The following is a 25,887-nucleotide window of genomic DNA, read 5'->3' on the forward strand; positions in this document are numbered from 1 at the left end:
ACATTTGAAAAAATTACACTCACAAATAAATTATAGGACTTCTAATATGAAGTTCACATCGTATTTCAGGTCAATTTATTTGGGATCTGATATGTGGAAATGATATCGAGGTAAGCAGCAAAAACTGCCAGAAAAACTACCTTGTATTCCCATTTTTTTCCCCATGAAAATCCACCTAACAGGCTGGAAGTCTAACCTCTAATTTATTTTGGTTCCACGCTGTCTAGACCTATTATTTAATTTTGTCTCTCTTGGTGGTCTATCTATCAAATTATTTGTATGCATGGAAGGAAAGTGATAAGCTAAAATGTTAATTATCCATTTTTCTGAAATAAAAAAAAAATCCATGCCAGGAATAACAATTAGTTTTATTACAATAGCATTAAAACCAGTAGCATTTTTCATTTGACAAAATAAGCCTTAAGAAGCTTTCCGAGTCCAGTGTTTCTAATTGGAGGACATCTTATCTAAAAGAGAATACATACTTGCTTCTGGTCACATTCATTTCTTTTCCCCTCATTGGTATATTGGGAATATTTGCTGTACCACTTTATGACTGTCAGCTTTACAAATGTTTAAAATCTTCTGTAAAAATATCATTTCAGGTTAAAACTTCACTTACAAGGTCCTAGTCCAAAAATTAAATTGTTTTAAGTATCTTTTATTTTAAGATATTGAAATCTTTTCAGTTGCAGAAAGATACAAGGTTAAATCACCATTTTTCAGATATCTGAACTTTCAAACACTACGGCACTGGGCACTAGGACAGAAATTTAAGCTGGATTGGAGAGTTCTGCTTAAATAATTAGGAAGATTTATTTTAAGGTCTTTTAAGTCATTAATGGAAGCTGTTGAAGCATAGCTGCATATTTAAAAACTCTGAAACTAAAGGTCTGTTTCAAATGAAAAAATCCTTGTATATATACTCTCTTCTGATTGCTTTTACATCATTGCCTCAGTGTGTATGTCCACTAACTGAATTTTCATCAGTGCAGATTTCATTGCAGGCACTAGTTTGTATCATGGACTAACATTACGTGCAATAACTTTGTAAGCACCCTCAAGTGGGAACTACTGGGTTAAATGATTTGTAAATAATTCAAAGATCATTCTGTATCAGTTCTCCTTCCTCACTGAGCTTGATGGTGTAGTTTCTGCTACTACCACATCCCACACAAGTCCAATTTCCCCCTCAGTTAAAAGCTTTTGCTAAAGAAAAGCCCCTGAGCACAGTGGCCTCTGCCAAATCTTACTGAAGTCAACAGGGCCTTGTGCAGGTCAGTGCATCGTCTCTACAGAGTTCAGAACAAGGCCTGAGGAGGTGCTGAATAACACACACACAAATGAGGTGGTAAGTTATGAGATGAAGCATGCTAGAAGCAACTGCAAAACAAAATCTTATTAAAAAATGGAAATAATAAATCCTATCAATCTTTTCTCCACTATATAGTCTGGCCTGACAATGATATAGTTGCAAGATATAAACAACACTACCTCCAAAACGGGTAGTTATAATCATATAGCTCTTCTATCTATAATTTAAATTTCTAAGAGAGAAATTAATTTTTAGTCCTTCACACATCTTAAGGAGAAAAATACCACTGTAATGTACCTATACGCTGACTTTCTAGGAATACCTATGGCAATTCATAGCCTCCATTACAGTCAAAAGCAAAACTCCCACTGACGTCATCGGAGCCGTGACTTTACCTAATGTCTGAATTTTGGAAAGAGAAATTTGGATTCTCAGTTCAAAAAGCTTTCTATCTGTAAACAGACTCAGCTCAGTGGCAAGAGAAACAGCAAGGAAACTTCTCATGTGACGTGTCCAGCTTGCGGTAAGAATCTGTGCAGGGCTGAGCTCAACAATACATACTCTAGTCTGAAGAATAAATTTAGACATGGGACCATAAAATGAAATAGCTCAGAAAAAAATGTTCTGTGCGATCACAAAGATCATGGTGCTGCTCCTTTGCCTGGGCAGCAGCAGAGGCCTCTCAGCTACTATTCTGCTTCAACCTGTGAAAAGGATGCAGGGTATTTTCTTGATATAAGCTATCTACTCGCAAAGCCAGATGACAGTCTCCCTTCTTTGGATGTGAGCATGCATACAGACGTTCTATGCTATATGGACTCACCTGGTGACTATTGAAACTATTCCCCCCCCTAGTTTATTCTTGGGATGGAGACCTAGGAGGCCATCTTAGTTTCCTGCTCTTGCTGGCATCAAATGGGTTAAGCCAGATTCTACATTTCAACCCTGCCTGTGAGGCCACAGGGTTTGTGTAGGTTTGTTTTTGTTTTTGTTTTTGTTTTTGTTTTAAACCTGTTGACTTTAATGAAGCTTGTGATTCCTTATGTTTCCAAGGACTGTAATGACAGCAGGATCTTTATCGTCTGACAATTTGAAAAGCAGTTTTAAAGGTCAACACCAAAGCTCATCAGCTGCTCTGTAACTCCAACTGATACAGCAATGACTACCGTGGTTCTGACAAAACAGGTTCTTGGGGACAGCAATAAGGAGGGAAACTTGGTGCTCTCTGATAGCATCCGCCTGGTGACCGCTTTGGCTTGCTGACACTATGAATATGGTGAAATACATGTCAACTGATGGCCTAGCAAGGGAAGAGATAATGGAAGACTGACAACTGCCTTCTACAGCAAACAGGTTGTGCCTCTCCTTTCCTCCTCCTTCCAGAACAATGCAGCTCCATGCAACAGGCCCTGTTGCACCTCTAGCTCCCAACAGCTCACAACCACTAATAGGGAACTGGAGAGGCTAAGTTCCACCTCACTGCCACAAAGAAGGTCCGAGGGACTATAGTGTGCAGCTAAGTAAAAAAAAAAAAAAAATATTCCACTGAAGTAATCAACAAATTATAAAATAATCATCCAAAAGAGATGCCTACCCAGGTTACGTGTGATGTTGAGGGAAAAGCCCAGAGGCCAGCAATGAACCTTGGCTTGCACAGAAATAGCATTTCTTCATTTCCATGAACAGTATATTTTGGAAAACTTTTCTACAGTCATGTTAGTTCTATGTTCTCTTGTCTGCTTCGTGACTTTAAAAAAAGCATATATATAGGTATTAACAAAACTAAAAGCAGCAAGAGACATATATATGGAGAGCTCAGATGATGTATTAATTTCATTATAAGAGAATATTTACAAAGCAAGTGTGAAAGCTTTGGCATCTCCTCTCTCTGAGTCATACTACTGCAGAATTATAGATGCAGTATGAAGAAAAATGTGTGTGTGTGTTCAGCTACCCCATCATACATGGTCTCAGACATGCACAGTGTTTTTTGGCTAAAAAGGACCAAGGGAGATGAGCTGAGGAAGGAATACTGATGAGCCACATGTGTCCCATAAAAAAAGATCCCTTTTTTTAGGGAATGCACCTTTGTAACAGAGAGCAATTAAGCTTTGGAACAGATGCCCAGAAGATTCTGGAGTCTCCATGCCTAGAGATTCCCAAAGCTTGACGAAGCACAGACCTGACCTAACCTTGATGTTAGTCCTATTTATAGATGAAATTGGACAAGATGGACTCCAGAGGTTTTTTCCCAATCTTTTTCAATAATTCTATAATTCTATTCTAAGAGCCAAGGGGAAGTTGGATGAATTTTAATGAAAAAGGCGACACACGTTTTTAGTAGTGAGGACTATTCATCACTGAGGGGGAAAAAAAACCAAACCAAACCAAAAAACAAAAACACAACAAAAGATTGGAAGTTGAATAATTAGTGAAAAATTGTTCTCTTTTTTCTTGTCTGTTCTTGGTTCTTTCTACTGCCTGTCACACACAAAATAACATATAAAATATGGCAGAAGAGAGAAACATTCCTAAAATGAAAATGGGATGATAAGATTTGATCTGCATGTCATATCACAATCCTGCACAGAACCTACACCTAATAAATCTTATTCCCGACAAAACATTATTAGGCACAGTTACACGACTGGAATCCAGATTGACCTAAGATCATAATCACAAGTGCACTCCAGCCAACGTAGCAGGGTAGGGTATGGGCAGGCAACACAGCGCAATTTCCTTCCTGGCATATGTGAACTAGCTCCAGGACTGCTAAACTGGCTGTTTCAAACAGTTTAGGTTCATTACTTCATAGGATATTTGTAGAGACTGTAAATTTTAGACTCACAGGTCTTCTTTCTAAGGCCTGTTAGCAATGAATACAAGGTGATATGTACCACGTCATGCCTGCAGAACGATGCTGTGAGTTCTTGTTACTACTTTTAGCTCTATTAACAGTGGTACTGGTACTCCACCAGTACTGGAACATGGCCGAGATGCAGAAGTGCTAGCTCTAATGGACTCCGGGGTTAGGAGAGGGGTAAAAAGAAAAAAATACCCCACTGATGCAGAATGAATACATCTTTTCCAAAACGTAAGTCAAGACTGCTGTCATGTGCTAGTGACCACTGAGCAGTAAGCTGTAGCTTCACAGCCAGAGGGCTGTGGAGATTGTAAAGTCCAGGCTGGGACAGAGGGAAGAGAGATATGTTGCAAGAAATCAAATACACATTGCATTCGAGAAAAATGAGGAAAACTCCCATACAATCAGACCTGCAACGCTCCAACTACAATACGGCAGAATTATAGTGGCTACGAAATGTAGGATGATGAAAATCAATTCTGAAAAAGTATATCACAAGTGAATACTGTACTTATCCCCTCCCCTTGGAATAACCTCACTGTAGCAGCAAAACCATTGCTAGTTCTGTGACAAGATCCTTGCAAAAATCCTGCAGACCCTGTTTTTCAAAAAAGCAATAATGAAAAAATAAAGTCCTGTGGTGCTTTTCCTCTATCAGCCTTGTTTATGAATTCATAGCACAGCATGAAGGTTATTAAAATCCCATATGTGAGAACCACACACAGCACAAGGAGATATGAATTGGCATTCCACAGAGATAATGCTATCTAATGGGCAAAACAAGTAGCATGGTCTCATTCTTATTCAGAGTACATTTGGAAAGGGCAAAGCATCTGGCTGCTGCTCATGGATAGCTGACCAGACACAAACCATTTCTTCTCCTTACCTGTTGATTAATAAGTTAAATGTAAAGAGCATGGCTGTTATCTTGCCGGGCCTTGATATTCCCAGGACACCCTTTTACCCACAAACCATTTGACGTGGGGTGGATTAAATGCTATTTGGGTGACCCAGATACAGTAACTATTAAACGCATTGCTGTTTACTTCCACATACACGCATTTCAAATCAAAATGTAATTAACTGTGGAGATAACCAATACACCTCATGAATTAATTCCAGAGTGCTGCCTATCCAATAATTTATTTTCCAAAATTATTCATTTATTTCCCATTTTATTGTTGAAACAAAACAGTTAATGCTGTGCTTTATTTTGCTGCCAAAAATGTTTTGATCCCAAGTAGCACAGAGCTATTTTGAACATTACCAGCAGCTGGAAAAACTTCAAGGAAAAAAAAACACCTGTTTTGGAAAAAAGGTTTATGGAAAAACCCCAAACTAACAAAGCATAGACACGCACAAAAAGTTTCCCCAGTGTTCCAGTACTCTGAAACTTTTGTTAAAGAGAAAGCAACCCCCAGCCCACGACTCTAAAAACCTTGACAAGAGTCAAATTTAATATCTAAAACACACTCTACTTAAGGACAACGATCAAAGGTTTGCAAGGATGTTTCTCTGTCTTGCACGTATGATCAACCAGCCATCACAGTGAGACCACAGGTGTCTGATGGTAGTCATCACTAATGACAGAGACGGAAAGCACCCCAAAATAGGAAAGACAGGATCTGCTGTGAAGCAACATGAGACAAAACCATCTTCTGGCAGGATTAAAATCCATGTGCCTGCTTGGTACTCTGCTATATTGCTGAGGGAGGCTTTCCTTCTCATCCATATCTCTATGATCACACACTGCTGCGCAGTATCCCCTACTTGAACAGTCACTGCTGAAATTCAGAACTGGGATGATGCTGTGAAGTTTGTGTTCAGATCTGAACTTTTTCTAATTTCAGGAGCGTTCAGACTCAAGATTCTCATTCATTCTAAATTATACCCTCTTTCAGCTGCACCTTCCAGCCTTGTCACTATGTGATAGGCCCCATCACAGTATTACACCATCTGTTTCAGCTGTTGGATACTACTTACATGCTACAGTCAACATCACTGTCAGAAATTATAATCTATATCAATATTTTACAGCGGCAAAGGAGGGAAGACAGTGAAAAGAAATTAAGTTTCATAACTAAAATGAAAAATACTTTCCCTCTAATGACTCCTGCCTTCCAAACTGTCTTTCTTTATGCATGAGACAATTTGACTTGGGATTTGCTACCTGCCTAGGTTTAGCTACATACTTTGGAACAGGAGCCCCACAATGAGAAATACATAAAACATAACAATAATTTTTGGTAGCACACCATTCCAAATAGAGATGGTTATCCTTCCTATCACCCTCACAACCAAAGCTATAGTCAGTTCTTTAATACTGTTCCACAAACAAGAGCTCTTTGGCTTGTATTCAGCACGCAAACATGAGACTACTGGCTAAAAGTTTCAGGGTCTTTGTTAGCAGCCAATTCCTTCTGGTTTTTGGTGGTTTGTTTTTTGTTTTGTTTTGTTTTTAAAAGAATGGGGAATAACATCTCAGGCAAGAGCTGGGTAACATTTTGGTTTGCACTTGAGTGCCAAGATGAGCTTTTTAGATGTCTCCATGATCTCATGAGCGTTGCCTCATCACCTCACAAATGTTGATACATCTAAGGCCAAATCTGAAAAGAAATTTAGGTGATCTTTATGTTACAGATCAAAAAATGCAAACCCGTACGATCCCCAGTACTTAGCACACATTCAGCCTTAGACTTGCAAGGTGTCTTCCTTTTTAGACTGAAATGTTTCTTCGGTAGCTGAAATTCCACATGATGGAATTTCCTAGATCCAGGCTAGGATCTTCCTGTGGCACTAATTCAAAACCTCCATCCCACTGACACCCAGGAATGAGAGTGCATTGTAAAAAAATTGAATCCAGCAGATGAGATCAGAGAAGGGCTGTCAGAGATTGTTTTGGGTCTTATTTCTGCCTTCCTGCCACCAAGTAAAAATTGACCATTTGTCCTTAGTTATTATTTCCTATCACATTACCAGCTAACTTGCAAGATAAACTTCCCTGTGATGCTGAGACATTTCATTTTCTCCAGAATCTTTAGAATTCTTAAATGAAAAATCTTCTGATTGTGGTGAATATTTATTTTTAATTCATCAGTTTGTTTTAAATGCCTTCTGATTGCTTTCTTTGGAGGGTTGGGGTTTTTCTGGTTTTTTTTGGTGGAATAGATTATGACTGTTCTGAGCCTCTGATGTCGATACTGATTCGTATCTAGACCACTGTCCAGAGAGTAACAGCTGACATATGTGAACACAGGCGACGTGCTGATACTGGAGCTCAGGAACACAGTTCCATAGGCACCTCCAAGTCTTACAGAAGCATTCAAGGTGCAAAGTGGATTTCTTGCCACATCACCTGATGAATGAGACATCTAGTTTGGTATCAAAGGAAAACTTGTTTATATCTGTAAATACGTCAACCTGAATTTCAGTCTTGCTGCATTTTTAATGTAGACACCAGAACTTCACTGCTCAACACAGAAACTTATGTACACTTGCACCTTTAGGACATGCTTCTTTATTTCATTATTTTTACTATTGCCATCTTATAACAGACTGCGTGTTTTTCTTACCATGAAGTATTCTGTCGTTTCTCCAGTGACAGCTCATTGGCTATGATACAGGGGAATTCAGAGCCCAAATGCTGAGACTTTGTACTCACAAAGTAGTCAGGAACACAGCTAAATCTTCAACTGTCTTGAAGGGAGAAGCAAAGAGGGGAAACCAACTACTCCTAATCCTGGCTGCAGCTAAAGAATGGTCCAGCTTCACCTGGAAATTGGAACAGCACAATAGAAGCTTAATTTCTGAAGATTTCTGGTTGGGAAACCAATTAGTGACGGCTGTCTGGAGTGCTTGGCCTAGGAATATACATGCAATGCATTTATTCCATAGGGATGCCAAAATTTTATTGCCTGAATGTGAAGTGAAAAGGCTGGTAATAGTAAGTAACTTTTTTCCAGATTCACGAAGGAATGATTTGTGGTTTTGAAAAGGCACAGCTACAGTGTAATTGCATTGTACAATCACAGTCCCTCCACTTTGGAGGAGGCAGAAGGTTAGGTCACCTTCTAGAACAGTGCAGACAACCCTTTTTAAAGAAGTATGTGAAGAAACATGTTCTTCAGAGTTGGGGAGATTTTCTATATGCAGTTACCCTCAGGTTTGAGTTCAGCTCTGAGGATACTCTGCCTCTGCATAATACTTTTGGGTGATTCCACAGCAAGTCATGTTAGTTTAAGGTTCTGATGCTGCAAAATACTTAGCGTCAGCTGTTCTTTTTCATATACCATTGGGTTATTTTTGCTTTAATCACAAGCTCACAGAGTTTTGCTCTATGCTGAAAATAAGAGCCTATCCTTGTATCTTTTTCACTGCCACTACCATTAAAAAACATGAGGAAAATAACTCCATTTTACTTTTACCTTAGCTCCTCAAAAGAAGCCTTGCTGCATCTCTATCAAATCAGAAGAAAAAACAAAACAAAAAAAAGAGGAGAAAAAATGACTTTTGTTCTCCTGACCTTGGGAAATAAAAATTCACTGGAGCTTTCCTTCATCTTCCCACTTCATTTCTGCAAAGTCACAGAACAAAATAAATATCCAATGAAAAAAAAATCGTCTATCAGTCTTTTGAATACTTTCGGGACAGAAATTACTTAGAAGTTATGTGTCAGGGCACCTTGTCTGGTTTTTTCCTCTCCCTTTCTCAGTCTAAGGATGGTATTGAAAAAGCAAAAAGCACTTATAAGTGCTCTTTGGGGCATAAAATCCCGTGCCATTCATCTCTCACTAGGACAAATTTTGAAAAGAAAAGCACATATAAGTCTCTTTCTGTCTCCATCGACATTATTCCTGTGCTGGTTTTGGCTGGGATAGAGTTAATTTTCCTCATAGTAGCTAGTATGGGGCTGTGTTTTGGATTTGTGCTGAAACCAGTGTTGATAATACAGGGGTGTTTTCATCACTGCTGAGCAGTGCTTACACACAGTCAAGGCCTTCTCTGCTTCTCACCCCACCCCACCAGCAAGCAGGCTGGGGGTGCACAAGAAGGTGGGAGGGGACACAGCCGGGACAGCTGACCCCAACTGACCAAAGGGATATCCCACACCATATGACGTCATGCTCAGCACATAAAGCTGGGGGAAGAAGAAGGAAGAAGGGGGATGTTCGGAGTGATGGCGTTTTTCTTCCCAAGTAACTGTTACGTGTGATGGAGCCCTGCTCTCCTGGAGATGGCTGAAGACCTGCCTGCCGATGGGAAGCAGCGAATGAATTCCTTGTTTTGCTTTCCTTGCGTGCACGGCTTTTGCTTTACTTATTAAACTGTCTTTATCTCAACCCATGAGTTTTCTCAATTTTGTTCTTCCGATTCTCTCCCCCATCCCACTGGGGGTGAGCAAGCGAGGAGCTGTGTGGTGCTTAGTTGCCAGTTGGGGTTAAACCATGACAATTCCTTTTCTCAGATGTGTTTTGAAATAAAAATAGAAATGAAATGCTATTTTCACTGTTTTGATGTTCAAATCAGGCATGTCTCCTCTAATGTCTTCTTTTTGCATTTGCTCTGTAACAAATATCAGGTTTGGTGCATACTTCATTCTGTTTCTCTCTCTTTTTAATCTCAATGTCCACCTCCCAATTCAAGTAATGAGATTATGATGCTATAATCTTATTCTGAGCATGACCTTTTATTTCCATGGGTTTCTATTCCAAAAAAGATACATCTGTTCTGCTGCCCAGATGACAGCAATATAAACATTCAGCTAATTTAATTGATGCATTAACTTTCTGAAGTGCGGGAACCTTCACTGACAATGGCAGTCATCTCCTGAGCTACAAGTCACAAATGTGTGCTCAGTGGCAGCAAAATCATCAATACATTTTTTAATAACTAAAAAAGCAAACATAATCCTGAGACATACATAAAGGGTTATGAAATTATCTTTCCACTCTATTCAGCAGCAATGATAGTAAATTCAGTCTGGGCATTTGACTTCAGCACAGACTTGGATCAGCTGCTGAAAGGCCAGAAAAAGCAAAAAGAATAATCCATGCCCTAGAAAACTTAACCAGCAATGGAAGAACTGGGTTAGTGCAGAGAAGAGAAAAGAAAATGGAGGAGACATGATAAATATTTCCAAATGTGTAAAACATGCTGCAAAGGATTCTCCCATGTCTGTTCTACATGACCAGGGTGGTAGCAAGAGAGATTTGGGTTAGACTTTAAGCAGCTTTCTAGGAAGTGGTACACTAAAACAGTTATAAACAATCTTGCCAGGGGCACAAGTATGAACTAGATAACTCCTGAGGTCCTTTCTTATCCTATTTTCTGTGATTCAGTGAGTTTTAGTAGGCTGATACACATACAGCACTTCACAACTTAGCCTTCTTGGGTTACACTAAAGAAAGGCGGCGATACTCTGTGCTGTATAGTAACAGTCTCTAGCTCAGCACATATGCACTACGTGGGAAAGTAGCTACCCGGGTATCCTTTAGTAAAAAGGAGGCTGGGCAGATGTGTGCGTGCGCGTGCATGTGTACGAGTGTAACAACTCACATACTAGTAAAGCAACCTGCAATTTGACAAACCCTAATCCCCAGAGAGAGAAATCAGTAAAATGAGAACAAATCTAGCTCTCCGTAACGTAGCAGCAGCAATAACAACTTCCAACTTTTTAGAAAGTCAAGAATATTTTGCTAAATATTAATGGTTGTTTTAAAACACTGTCATGTGCTTCTGACATTCAAGTTCAAGCTACAGCAAAATGAAACTGAAACGGAGGTATTCATTAGCCCATCACCTTTTAAGATTTCTGCTGAAATCCTGCTTAAATGCAACAGAAGGGTTGCAGTCAACCTTTCTTTCCTCTAAATCTATTCAAACGTTACCTGAAGTATTCCTAGCAAACCCATGCTTCTTGACAACAGAAGATACAAAGCTGTCTTTGAGTAAAAGCTGTATTTCTTCTTAGTTTATGATAACTTTAGACTTGCTATCCTTTTTTTTTTTTTCAGTAGAAAGAATAGGAGTAATTGTGGAATAAAGTACCACTCATCATGAGTAAGGATGTCAAATTCTGTTCTATTGTAAGCTCTGTCAAATGATAAGCAATTAGACCCTGCTTTCAAGGTCGCTTAAATAAATAATATTTTGTATGAGTTACTTTCCAAAAACTGTCTAATATACATACCGCAGTCTGGAATAGTGATATGTCTCCACTGACTGTGGTGTTAAATGCATAATTCAAGTAGAAGAATTTCTATCTGTGAAAAAAAATGTTGTTTTTAAAGTCAGTCTGAGGGTGTGCATTTTCACATGTTTCTGATCAGCTCTTCACTGCCGCTTTTCCAAAATCTTTGCCATATTGTCAGCATCATCTTCATATATAGCTGCCAGTGGAAAAAGGATCAGACACTACAAATTGCTCAAGGGCAATGAAGCCTTGAAGGAACCTTCTGCAGAAAGTTTCTGAACATGGAGCCTAAGCCTGCTGTGCTCTGCATTTCCTTGGTGGGATTCACCCGTGAAGGCAAATGTAACACTTGTTTGCTGCAGAGGCAGCGTACATGCCCTATGGTAAAGAAATGCTAGTTCGTGGCTACTACATTTGATAATTTATTCAAGAAAAATATAGTTATGAATGCTTTAAAACATTGCTAAGTGACTGAGCCTACTGACCTACAAAACACAGATTAAATCTGCATTTGGTTCCAAGCTCTTGCAAGCTCACATGCTAACCAAGTAACTGTTTCACTTGAAAAAACAGATAATGGGGTTCCAATGGCAATAACCCTTGATAAAACATGAGTGTATTGTGTGTAATCTCTGATGTCCCCTGCATCACAGAGGTATTGTGAATCCGTGACATTCAGTTTCCCATCAAAGAAAACCCATCACTTGTGAAAACGCACATGTAGAGATTCTGCTGCAGTAGATTTCCACATCCATTACTACAGCTGAACTTGTCCAGTGAACTACAGACTGGCCTCAATACATGCAAATCAGTTTAAGTACTGAACAACTCTCTCTGACAGAGATCAGTCTGTCTACTCCATTTCCCGTATGGCAAGCAAATACTGCAGTCACACAGAGCTCACTGGAAACAGAATTACTTACACACGGCTACACAGCGGAGGGGCTCTGCTACAATAGGAAGAAAAGGTTATAAGGTAAAATAAATACTACAAGCTTGGGAAAGACATACTGTAAAAGCTGATGTGCTTTAATTCTTGGCACTGGGATGTGAAAGCCAGATTCTTAGGATTTTTTTGTGCTGTCTTTGACTTTACACTTGTAAATATTAAAGGTAATAGCACAACAAGGTCACTCTATTCAGCACAATGATGCTGAGATTGTCTCTAAGATGCAACCTTTGGACTACTGTTCTATTTATTTACTTATTGCTTCAGCAGGTTTACTCATATGGTCAGAATGGTCAGAAAGAGCTAGATTTATACCACTGGTAATTAAAAACAAAAAAATCCTGACTTTGTACGAGTCTGCTAATGCACACAATTTCATTGCAGGGAAAAGGAACAGAGGACCTCATTCTCCTTTCACACTAACACAAACCTGAAATCCTGGGTAAGCCATTTGTGCCCGTGGCAGAAATAAGAAACCTGCCCTGTGAATTGTAAACCACTATAGACAGATCTAAACAAAGGTAAAGGTAAAGAGACTGCACAAATTTCTGCCGAAAAACTGCTGTGCTGAGGGAAGAGATTGCTTCTAGTTGATAATTGTACTTTTTACTTTTGTCCTTGTTGCTGAGCATAAAAAATACCAATTATGTTCCCCAAAAGCATGATACATGAGAAATAATAATGAATACAGATATCCTTTAAACCGAGATCGACTTGTTTAGAAGACCTTTGTTATAAATAGGTGCTATTGTTAAAGGGCTATGTAAGAGTACAGATGAAGGGTAATTAGGAGGATAATGAAACAACCTCTGTGAAGAAGCAATAAACAGCACGGAGTGGAAAAGGTTGAGTCTGTCTGTGGGTGCATTTTCAAGTTTAGGAGTCCAAACTTTGGCAGCCACATCCATTTCTGAACTCCTAAACTGGTGGAGTGGCCATCAGGGCTACTTCTGACATCAAGTTATTTCTCAAAGAAATATAAATTCTTCTAGTCTTGGAGCAAATGCGTAACAAATGGCGTATGACTCACACTCCCTTGGACTCTAAGCCTGATAGTGGCACCTTAAGTAGCACTTCCTTCTGAATAGGCCTCCTACAATCAATAGCATTATTCCTGGAGTGAGCTACTGTTTATGTTCACCAGACCCCAGAATATTGCAGTTTGAGGCAACATTCATTTTTGTGCAGTTTTGTTTGTGCTGTGTAACATTTGCTCTCTCCTATGGGGAGACTCCACAGACAGATGCAGGAAGGAAGGAATGAGAACAGAAGTTTAACAAGGCAGAAGGCAGGCAGGGACAGCAGAGCCCATACGCAGCCAAAGTCTAAAAGACAGTTAACAATATATACCTTGTGGATCCCGGCCCAGGGGAGCGAATCTGAATTGACGACTTTTAATGGCAAGACCAAGACTTTGGCCTGTTCAAGGATCTGGTATAAATACCTGACTGCGGTGGGTGAGAGTTAAGAAGGTGGAACCAGACTCTTCTCAGTGGTGCCCAGTGCCAGGACAAGATACAATGGGCACGAACAGAAATAAAGGAAATTCTGTTTGAACATATAAAAAAACTTTTATATTGTGAGGGTGGTTGAACACTGGAACAGGTTCCCCAGAGATGCTGTGGAGTCGCCATCCATGGTGATACTCAAATGCAACTGGACAAAGCCTTGAGCAACCCACTTCAGCTGACCCTGCTTTGAAGAGGGAGGTTGGACTAGACGATCTCCAGAGTTTCCAAACCCAGAGGCAAATATCTTGATCAACCCCAACTGAGCTATGTTTACAGGAAAGATCAGTCACAAGAGCTTTTTATTTTTAAAAAAGGAAGGCTGTGTGTAAAAAAAAACTGCTTGAAATCCTCTCGCTGTTCAGCAAAGAAAAAGGTGTAAGGCTGGACATATTTTTTCTGGATCTCAAAAAATGATTTGATACTGCTTCATCCAACAGATTGATTTCTAAAGTGGGAAAGCATGGCATTGAGAAAGACAGAAAACAGAGCGGGTTATAAATCTTTCCATAGAGAAGAAAACAAGGATGTCTATAAAAGGAACATTTCAAGGTTTTAATGTAGAGAATGTGTAGTGCCATATGGGTACCTACTAGAACCACTTAAGCTTTTTTTATACCATTTGTCGCCATTACAAAGAAAATGAATCAGGGCATCTAACGTAAGTCAAACGTAAAAATAGAAAAGGATAGTAAAAATTTTCTGCTAAAGAGAAACAAAACGAACTGCAACCTGCTATGGTGGGCCTTTCTTAGACATAGTGGGGTAATTTCCAGTCTAACACATAGTTTCTGTCAATGATCGGAAATATATATCTTAGATATTCAAATAGCACATAGTCTTCACTACATATTACAGTTCCTGCTAAATTTATTTTATTGCTTTTTATTGTTTGCATAGAACTAGCAATAAGCTGGGTCTGTACAGAAAGTTGGAGAGGAAGATTCAGGTCCCCAGGAGCTGATTCAGGTCCACAGGAGCTGATCTGAGTTGGCTGCTTTTAAATGCAAGACTATAGAGAGCTGAAATCATAGTTTTGAGACAAAATATCAGTAAGCTCTATGCAATCACTAGGCAACACTGGCAAAGTACTACAGTGCCAAAACCCAAATAGTATTGTCTTCTCTGTATCCACAGTGTAGAAAATCACACCAAAACAATGAAGAATGAGGGGTAACAGTTTATATAGATTGACTTCTATTATTTTGTTTGTTTGTTTGTTTTTTTAATTTACAATTATGTGTTAAGTATCAGCCCACGTTCTGGGCAACTATCCCAGGAATCAAAATATGTAAAGACCACACATATCCAGGTTCATTTTGACAAATTAAACCCATTTTCTACAAAGGGGTTCAGAAAGAATGGTATGGTGAAGCGTGAGTCCTGAGATGGAATGGTACTAAAAATCATATAGACTAAATCATAAAAGGAAGGAATGAACAGTACAACACCCAGAACAAGGAAAGGATTTGGAGGTGATGATAAATTATACACTAAGCCACCTGTGCAGTATATTTTCAATTGATGTCACTTTCTGAAACCGTCAGAGTAGGACCACATTAGAAATACTTTAGTAAGTAGCCTGAGCTCTGTTATTTGCAAGAAGGAAGTTTACTGTGGATGAAAAATACAGCAGGAAATCAACCAAAATCATGGATTTCTGTGGTAGAAGCAAGTTGTTTTTTAAAAAAAAAAAGAAAAAGAAAGAGAATTGAGGGAATATCCTCACGTAGTATAAATGTCTCTCAGCATCACTGCCTTCACTGTACACCCATTGACTATCTCCCTTTAAAATTTTATCTATTACAAATTGGAGGTAATTCAGCCAATACAGAATTTAGCATGTGATTAAATGCTTTGGGATCCATTCCAAAACACACGAAAAATCAATGTCTTTATCTGGTTTTGGATGACGCCCCTGTTAAGCATGAGCTGAAGTGTTTTGCTAAACAAGTATCAGGGAGAAAGAAAGATCTCACAGAGGTCATTTCTGTCTGTATATAAGCACTTAAATGCTACTAGTCTATCTGAGATAGGAAGTTTTAGACAACGTAAGGTGAAAGCATTTGGACACTTCAAGAACAGCTTCTTGAAGAAGCCTAAATGTAGCAGCAGAAGATATTGTAAGTTCTGGGTAAGTACTGAGCTTCGCATGTCTTTTGGCTTGACCTGTCATCCTTATTTGTTATCATCTGATCATCTATGTTCTCCATGTTTCTGATTTCAATTCACATGAACAGGGTGTTATAGGAAAACGTGACTTTACAAATCCTTAACTAGAAAAGTGAAAAATGTGTCCCAAAATTCAGATATGGAGCTCAAAATAACAAAGGATCTGAAAAGCTTCTGTAATTTACATATATTCCAAGACTGTCAGAGCCTGTACCAACCTAAGTCTTAAAAAAAGATTCCAAAGGACTTCACAATATGAGATAAAACAATAATTTTAGGCTATGCTATAACGTAATTCATTGCCAAATGATTTCCATACAGTTTCTAAAAAGAGAGAGCTTTATAAGAATAGAAAGCTTTGTAAAAGTCTGGTAAAATTGATATAAAAACTGCAATAAAAGAGTCAATATAATTTCAGAGTTAGCCATCTATTTTCACTACTACTTTAGGTATTTTGTGGAAGGCTTTCACGGTCTTAGAGACTTTTTAATGCACCATTCCTGAATGCTAGAGAATCAAAGAAAAAGATGGAACTAAAGACAATTCCAATGCAAAACTAAAATAAATATTAAGTACTACGTGCAAGTAAAAGGTGACTTGCAGCTTATTTTCTGTCATAAAAAAAGTTACACTATGCTTCTTTTGTTCCATTACTATAATTCATTTCCTTAAAGGAGAAAAAAAACTCCCTTCATTCCTATGCATCAATGTTTAATTAGAGCACGTTTCACTCTACAGTCCAAGAACTACCGGTTCTGGAAAAAAATACAAATAGTGCTTTAAAAATGATGTCTGCATGGCTTGATACATAATGTAGACACCTCCATTCATGATTTCTTGTCCCCACGATGAAAGCTTTTTATTTCAGGTAAAATCTCAGGAAAGGGAAGGAATTGAGTTATGAGTTTGTGGAGAGAGCAAGACGAAAAGTTTTTCAGGCTTTTTAATCCCAAACCTATCACCTGGGTTTGTATTTTGTTATTATTACTAATGCTGAAGATTACCTAACAACACCAGCTGTCCCTTTGGTATGAAGATAGATTCAGCATGAGTAAGAATATAAGAACATAGTTTTACAAGGAAACGAGACTGCTTTAACTCTGCAAGCTCTTAGGGACAGACTGTGTAGGTGGACATGTACTGGAGCAAAGAAGGTGCCTTTAGGAACCCACGCTGGCAAAGGTGGCTCTAACTCAGATGTCCTTACATTCCAATATCCCCCCTTTCGCCCCTTTGCTCCGACAGGTAGGTAAAGGGGACCTGGCCTCTGACAACAGCAATTTAGATATCCAGGCATCTCACCTCAACCAGGAAGCACAGGGAACAAAGCCCTTGCTCAACCTTTGGCCATATTCGTATTCAAGTGAGGGCGTATTTCAGAATAACAGCATCTTACTTCAAGTAGACCACTTACAGTGCAATGGTAGAGGCACAGCTCAGGAGAGCAGCATCACTGAAGCACTGAAACAATTTATTTGCATTCACATGACAAAAAGCCTAGATAAACCTTTTATACTTTCCTGTCCATCATTCTCCTGTCCCAGTCTCTCCATTTTTCCAATTTTATGTTTATTGTTCTTCACTGATATTCTGAAAAGTTCCAAATCACACAAGCAGTTAATGCCAATTAGAAAGCTGCACTTTAGAGCCAAAATATCTGGCTTCAGGTAATATTTTTCCAAAAGGAGAAATGGATGAAATAAAATTGTCTTCTAAAATGAGGGCCATAGCTAAAGACAGCTCACACTCAAGGGAGAAGAGTCTTAGGAACACAATTCTCATTAAAAAGATGTTTCATCCACACCATCTCCAATAAGCCATGAAGAATAAATGTAGAAGCAGAACTAGAAATAACGTAACGTAGCATGTAAGAAAAGAGACTGCACTGAAAACATAACTAACTTCTTAAAAATAATTAAGTAAAGAAAACAAATTCATCACCACTGATGTAAATCCTTCAAAGCTCTGACAGCCTGAAGTTTCCCACTCTGCAGCATGATATCCAAGGTTCATTGCAAACCCCTGTTTATCCAACTAACTGCATTTCTCAGTAGTTCTACCTAATTAACAGTTTGGCAATGAAGGAGGCAATGGGGAGCATATATATGTAAATACACCAAAATATGCTAGGGAACATTAAATGTGTAAAATCAAGCATTGAAAATTTAGGGAAGTGTCAGAATTAAGGTTGCTGTGCAGCCCTAATTGGGCAACCTTGTGTGCACGCATTATGATACTGTCTTTAATTACCCGACCACCTACTATTTTTTCCACTGGACCCCTGCCTGCACTGACTGACATAATGAGCAGCTACTCAATGCCTTTGTTTTCTTGTTATTAGTCAGTGTGTCCCCATGCCTCATTTACTGAGCACTATTCCCACCCTGCTCTGAGACTTATTAATTTCTGCCTGGGCTGTCATACGGTACTTACATTCTAGTAGCTGCTTACTTCTCAAATACCATTCTGAAGAGAGACAGGAAAAGATTGTATTAGCCCTCTTCAGCAGAAGGGGTCTGAGAAACTAAGGTGAAAGTTATAAATTAAATTAAGAAGTATACACTCACTGACACACTGAACCTGGAACAATTAGAATTCTTTGGTAATTCGTATATTCAAATAATAATCATTGACTTGAGCCATCTCTGTGAGAGATGAGTGCTTCATAAATCAGACCCAAGGGTCTCACACTAAGCGTTCAGAAAGTAAACAATATACAATTAGTAAAAACATGGCTTGATTATATTGGAATCACACAGAAATTCTGTAACAGAGGCAAGAATAGAATCTAGCAGCTAGCATTAATGCTTAACCATGACAGCCTTGCCTTCCATTCCTGTAACGTCCTGACTCCTTCACACCTTGCCATTTCTTCAGCCAATGAGGCAGCAGTCCTAGCAACCTTCTTTATACATTTCCAGCTGGCACCAGAAATGGTAAAATCTGGACAGTGAATGAGGCTGAACTTGTCCCACTATGCACAGCCGTGAATACATCAAAGAAGTCTGAATCAAAAGTAGACAGGTGATTTCAATTATGGCATTTCCCAGTCCCTGAACCTTAACTTTCAACTCGACTAGTATTATGTCAGCTTCAAAGGTACACCTATGTTGTCCATGGCAGGGCCAGAACCTTCCTATCCACCACACAGATTTCAGTCAGTTGAACTAACATAGTAAAAGTGGCAGTGGCAGAATACCACCCCCTACTTCAGTAGCCACACTATTTTTCTTTTTTAATGATAACGACATGATTGTTATTGGGAAAATATTTTTCCAACCAGCTCTAGGGAAAATAATAGATTTTCCCCTGACCAACAAATATGTCAATAAGAAATAAAATATTCATGTTAAAAAAGCATCCAAAATTTTGACTCCAACAGGCAGCCGTAATGCAAAATCCATTATGTAAACTAATTAAGAGGTATTTAACAAGACTATGTTCTAAATTGCTTTTTCTGTCTTTTACCCACCCGTTCTCCTTTCGGGAATACAAATTATTCACTGAACATACAAGCCCAGTGCCCCGCAAGTATAGCGAAATAAAAGTCTAGAGATCATAACAGTGGCCTTGGACTCAGGAAGCCCGAGCTGTGGTCTAGCCTGCTGCTGACCTGCTTTGTGGTATCAGGTAAATGACAACCTCAGGGTCTCACTTTCCCAGTCTGCAAAACGGGATTGATACTTGATCTGAAAAAGAACTGCATGGACTTGTTATATTCGTGTTATGGAAAAAAGCCTCCCCAGCTCAAACCTCTCCACATGTAAAACTGTGTGTGAAGGCAAAGTATTTAGCATGGTCCATTTAGTTAGAGAATTATCATGTACCCTGCAAAAGCCCCATTTGCTCCCTGCACATGGAGATCAGTGGAGTTACACCTCCGACCTTCCAGGCGTCAACCCTGCAGGGACTGGAGAACAGACAGGCAGATCAGTTCCAGGGAAGCACGGGGGGGGGAAACCTGCGGCACTGGCATGTGCTCCATCAATCAAATTTAAAATGAACTAGAATTTCTTTTTGCACAGTCCTCTTAACTTGATGTGGATTTAGCTACCGGTCAGCTCTAGACATGATGCAAGCAAATGCAAGGATCCTACAATGGAACGACGGATAAAGCCTTTCTCAGTGCTCACTTTCTGTGCATAGCAGGTGCTCAGATATTAGAACTGAAAAATTAAAATAGTAAAATCTAAAAATCTGGGTAAATATATGTTCTAGAGGAACGACTTCAACTGACTATTCAAAAGTATAAAGAGGTCATCTCACTGCCAGTAAAACATAGTTAGCAGAGTGACATAGCTTTTACTTATTAATTATATTTCTTTTGTATCAATGCTACAGGAACTGCAGAAAAAAAAAATTACAATCAGCAAAAATCTTTTCTGATGACAGGTTTTTTCTCCTATTAGCTCTGCAAAACATATTAATCCTGAAAGAATGATATTTCCTTTCAGTTTTGCATAGCAGTGTGTACAAATAAAAACGTTAACTGCCAGGACATAATTTTCAGTATGCTTGTCTTACTTCAGATGTGTGTTTTCTGTTTGGAGCACAGCTGTTCATATTTCCCAACATGAGCTTCAGTGCTGTAAATATCTTCTCTACTGAGGGCTATGTTCCCAAAGTACTGCACAGGGGCCACATGTACAAACTGTATTAGTGCTAATGTAAGCTGTGCACATGCAAATCCACAGCACTTAGAAAATGCAGACCACGGACTTTGACCCCCGCCACTTTGCCACTGAACCTATTTAATGCTGCGACTGTGACATAAATCAGGTTTTTCAAAAGGCTTTTATTCAGCTAAAAGAACTCGTTCTGGGATAAAATTTAAATAGATCATGCTGCAGAACTGCATTAATGAAGCAAATTACTCCCTGCAACCTGGAAAACAAAATAATTTGGAAACCAAAGGTAAGAAGGGTTTATTGCCACATTTTTTGCAACAGCTGAAGTCTGTGTTGTGTTAGCTCAATTTCTTTACTTCTGGATTTCAAAAACGAGTCCTTTGACTGTCAGCATAACACAGCTGGCAGCACTATTGCCTCTATGCTAGAAGGTCAGAGATGCACATCTCTGACTGAGACATGGGCTTGTATCCAATGCTGACGCTGCAACAGAGCGTTTGGGGGATGTCATTGCACAGTTAGAACTGCCTGCCTTCAGATGAGACATTAAATCAAGGTCATTTCTGCCCATCAGTGGGGACCACCTGGGTGAAAGGTAACAATCCCATGGCAATTTCACAACAGTAGGACATGAGCACAATGGTCTTAACAATATTTGCTCCTAACAAATAGCTTCTGGTATCGGAGATTCTTTGGAAGCAATTGTTAAGCAAAATAATAGAAATCCATGGGACTATCCAAACCATGTCAACGATATTGCCCTCCTTACTTTGCAAAGCTTTCTCTGTTTAGAAGGAAGGGTAGCCTACCTCTAAACACAATGAGACTACTGAGTCCAAGTACACATTAATACATTTTGTACAGATGTAGCATATACTTGTAAGTTTTTAGAAACACGGATTCATGAATTTCCAGTTTCCTGAAGGCAAATTTGCAACAATAATTACCAAACTAAGTTAGTATCATTCAGTCAGTTTGCTGCTTTAGGAAGAGGGAAAAATGCAAGAAACATAAGACTATGGAAAATAAAAGCTATTTCTGCACCTTTTCCTCTGAGCCCAGCAGTCAAGTTTATTCTGCGGCTGGTGACAAAAGTGGTGGTTGGCGGCCATCTACCCCCTCTGTGCCCTGGCTTTGTGACTACAGGGAGAGAATCTGATGAACAGACACGGGCATTTTTTAGCTTTCATAGGATCTATCTATATTGTAAGATCAAGAGCAGAAAGAAAGAATGGCACAACTACCGATGGATGTCGGGCTGTCACTCTGAAAGTGGTGAAATATCACATCTTTTAATAAGAGCTAGAACAATACAGAGATAATGTAACAGGATGGCATGAAAGCATGGTGTACTGCACTCAGGGAACTCAGGCAGTCGCAGAAATCTCCCATTCTGATCAAGGATTTCACCTATTCTTCATGGAGTATAATCAAGCAAGAAGATTTCTTTTTTTTTTTTTTAATCAGACACAGTCTGAACCAAAGATGAGGGGGAATCATAAGCCTATAAAGAAACCTTTGGGTACAGCAAGAGATTTGATGGAAAAAAAAAAAGGAATCTGAATTGATTTGCAGGCAAGAAATTATAAAGCATGTTTTTCTTTCCAAGGAAGCCCTCAAAAGGAAATTGAGAGGACTTGCATCGTTTCAGGTATTGATAAAATAGGGCTCTTCACTGTGTTAATTTGAGCAATCCTAGGCAGGTCTCAAGGAAGGAAATCTGTTGCTTTATTCATTCATGTGACAGGGGAAATAAGAATGGAAGAATATCAGATAAAAGGCAAACTGGACTAAAGTTATCTTTGACCACAACTGAAAATGAGAAGCAAAACCTAATATATACACAGTAGATAGTGAAATAAAATTAAGCATACAAATAAAAACACTGCTTCTATAAAAATAAGAAATACGCATATACTTAACATCCATCATGGGAAAAATTCCAGTGAAGTTACAATTAGATTTTGAGAGTAATTTCAGTAGCAACCTATTTCATTTCTATAACACTATAATGATTTCATCAGCAACAAATTCTCTAGGTAGTATCACACTGGAAGGTTTAAGGATGGCACCATTAAATAGCATCCGCAGTTGTTACAATCAACTGCATATTACACAAAAGGGTGCATTTGTGGATGACTGTTAAACGTACCAATTTGCCAGATTAGCATTTTGCTGAAAGTAACACTCTGAGCCTTCAAGAACCTATTACCTGTGGACCAAAGCTCACGTCAAGTCCATTTTCTGCTGCAAAATGAAACTGAGCATCCTTTCACAGTAGAATTTATATTACAGCCACAAATACTACTGATAACCATAAACAATTTAGTTACGATGGGGCAAAACGTGGGTTATTAAAATGCCACTGAGCATAAGGCTGGGTATAACAGCTGTCGATACACGCATGTTTCCTCACCTTGTTTCAGTCTCCTTTGCTCTTAAACTACTGCAGGAAGCTGTGACCAGTGCTTTGCAAAGGGCGACAGAATTTGGGCTGTGAACCTGACAAAACACCAAATCTATTTAACAGGAAGGGGGTGCTGCAGACACACGCAGAGGTTCCACAAAGCACAAGAACCTGAGGTTTCATTTACAGTGATACTGGGAGCAAACCTAAACAAGCAATCTAGAAACACATCTGCCCTCCCAAATTCTCTACATCATTAAATAATAGACACTACCTCTGTGTAGAACACTTTTCAAAGATTATCCTATCTCAAATACAAAAAAGTAGTAGAAATCTAGGACATCCTCCTGTAGAAAAATACTTCATTGCATCCAGAAATAACTAATGGCTATATAGAGAGATACTCATATTGGAAAGAAAGAAAAATGTTACATCCATGAATCCTCTAGCAATTTAAAAATTCAAACAGATTTTAAGATGTATTATGCAATAATATCTACTCACTCACATCTAACATAGAAATGCCTGTTAGTGATATGTAGTTGCTAAAATTGTATTTATGTTTATAAATATATTGCCAGACAAACTAGATTTTTCAAAGAAAAATGACATACTTAGTGAGTGAAGGGAAATTACTAGAGGCATTTTTGCATTTAGTAAAGACTGATAAAAAGACCAATTTTCAGGAATTCAGAATACAGCTTCCTAGATAACTGGACAATTAATCTGAATGTACAAGAACTACAAATGTATATACAAATCACGTGTTTTGAACGTAAAATGAACCGCTAATTTCTTAACAGATCTGGCACATTCCATTACGAAAGCTGTTCCTCTAATGAACAAACACATTTAAACTGCAAGAACGCTACTGCAGAGTGAATGGAAAAAACGATGGCCAAAACCCCTATTTCCAAGAATAACTCAACCCCCTGCAAGATTTCTCACATGGACTGAAACAAACAAACAAACAAAAAAACCCAAACCAAAACCAAACCAAAAAAAAAATCACTTTGCCTTTTAGTTCTAAACCTTTTTTAACTGGCCTCATACAACACACATCTTTGTGATCTTTTCCTTGTTAAATCTGCCTTATCTTTACAAACAATCTTCAGGAGAAAATAAATGGTATTTGCAGAAAGAGCGGAAAAGCACGAGGAAAGTAACAAGCTGAGCATCATCTTGGGAAACTATGAAGTGATTCATCTCATGAAAAAACATCCAAGACATTTTAGGAAAAATAAACCCCAAGTAATTTGGTATCTAGAAGCAGAGGTAACATGTTATGTCATCTCCTCTCTCCCATTACAGCTGAATCCCATGCCAAGTTTTAGGAAACTGAGACAGCGAGAAGTGAGGAGGGGGTGGGCTTTTGCTACGGATGAATTAGGAAAACTAAGGAAGAGTTTTGCCTGATAACATGGTGATAAAGGTGGAACTGCAAGTGTCTGTATACACTGAAAGAAAGAAGAGAATGAGAAGTGGAAATATTTAAGATCTTTAAAGAAGCAGGAAATAAAGAGGTATAAACAGCTGTAATATTTTCCATATCTCAGTCTGAGGAAAAACTGAAGTGGTGAACTGTTAGACCACTGCATGATCTTCCACGGGATGTGGGCAAAGGCCCAAGAATTGCAAATATAAAAGCAGACAGGTTAAAACCTGAGTTAATGCGGAATATGGGTCAATCAAGTACTAGCAGGGAGATGAGCAGCCAATTGGTTTTTTTCAGCTCTAGATTTTATTTTTTGTATATGCAACTATTTAGCACACACTGAAACTAGCAGAAAAATATATGCATTATTCATGTTATTCGTGGTAGACATGCACTGTAGTTCCAGTGAACAGGACTGGAAGTAATACGAGAGGAAATAGAGGCCTTAAAGGAAGACACTAGTCTCAGAAACCTCAGAGTGTCACTGTATCAATTTTTTGTGTCAATTTTTAAGGATTCTGTTACGATAATAGTTAGGTTTGCAGAAAATTATTTCTGCGCTATTCAGATAAACAACCTCACAGAAGGCCATTTCTTCCCCAGGAAATGAAGAGTGGATAACACCCACCACAATGGGAGCAAGCCATTTAAGAGCAAGTGGAGGGAGCTCCACAATGCTAGTTCCTATGTGATTATCAACAGCCTAAACATAACAAATGTTTTAGATTTCATGACAGAATTTACCTCGCGTTGTGGCCAGCAGAGGTGGCAACTCATTTTAAACAGGAAAAAATATCACCCCCTTCCATTGCTTGAAAATGACTTCTCATCTACAATTATCTGTCAGTTTTGCCTTCTCATTTTCAGCTATCACCAGCCTCCATACCTACAGGAGTCCAATTCTCCTTGATTCTTGTGCTCAGCTCCAAAGTAATTTATTAGAAGTTACACATGCTTATCAAAGACAGACAGAATTCATGCAGAAATTAATGGCAGTCTATGGAAGTTGCTATATATCATTCTATAATACATGCCAACACTGCTGTCACAGTACCTGGATTGCCTTGCCCTTTGTCAATCAGAATAAAGCATTAGTGTAGTGCAAAGATTATTTTTGTTGTTCTGACAATAAAGTTCCGGCTGTAATACAATGGTAATGAGTGATAATCTATCAGGGATAGTAGATCCCCAATCATTTTATGACAGTCAATCTGACTGCTGGCATTTTATTTTTGAACATGACCAGGAGTGACTTGATCCAAAAATGTTCCTTGCTCTTTATAAACATGAATCCTTTGCAAACATGATGAACCTGAAGCAGTGAAGAGTACTTTGGTCCACACCAGCGGCCGGACAGAAATTGAGGCTAGTTCGTAAGAGTTCCAGCCTGTTCCTCTGCCCATTCTCTTCTGAGTAAA

The 25,887-nt window shown here is 38.8% G+C and overlaps 1 protein-coding gene across 1 annotated transcript in view; it reads right to left on the reverse strand.

Moving 5' to 3' along the window:
• ST6GALNAC3 (ST6 (alpha-N-acetyl-neuraminyl-2,3-beta-galactosyl-1,3)-N-acetylgalactosaminide alpha-2,6-sialyltransferase 3) overlaps positions 1 to 25,887 on the reverse strand; it is a 124,109-nt gene that overhangs the window by 83,759 nt on the left and 14,463 nt on the right. The window lies entirely within an intron of this gene.

This window comes from Pygoscelis adeliae, unplaced genomic scaffold (genome assembly GCF_000699105.1).
Source record: "Pygoscelis adeliae isolate BGI_AS28 unplaced genomic scaffold, ASM69910v1 Scaffold10, whole genome shotgun sequence".
In the NCBI taxonomy this organism is placed as follows: Eukaryota; Metazoa; Chordata; class Aves; order Sphenisciformes; family Spheniscidae; genus Pygoscelis; species Pygoscelis adeliae.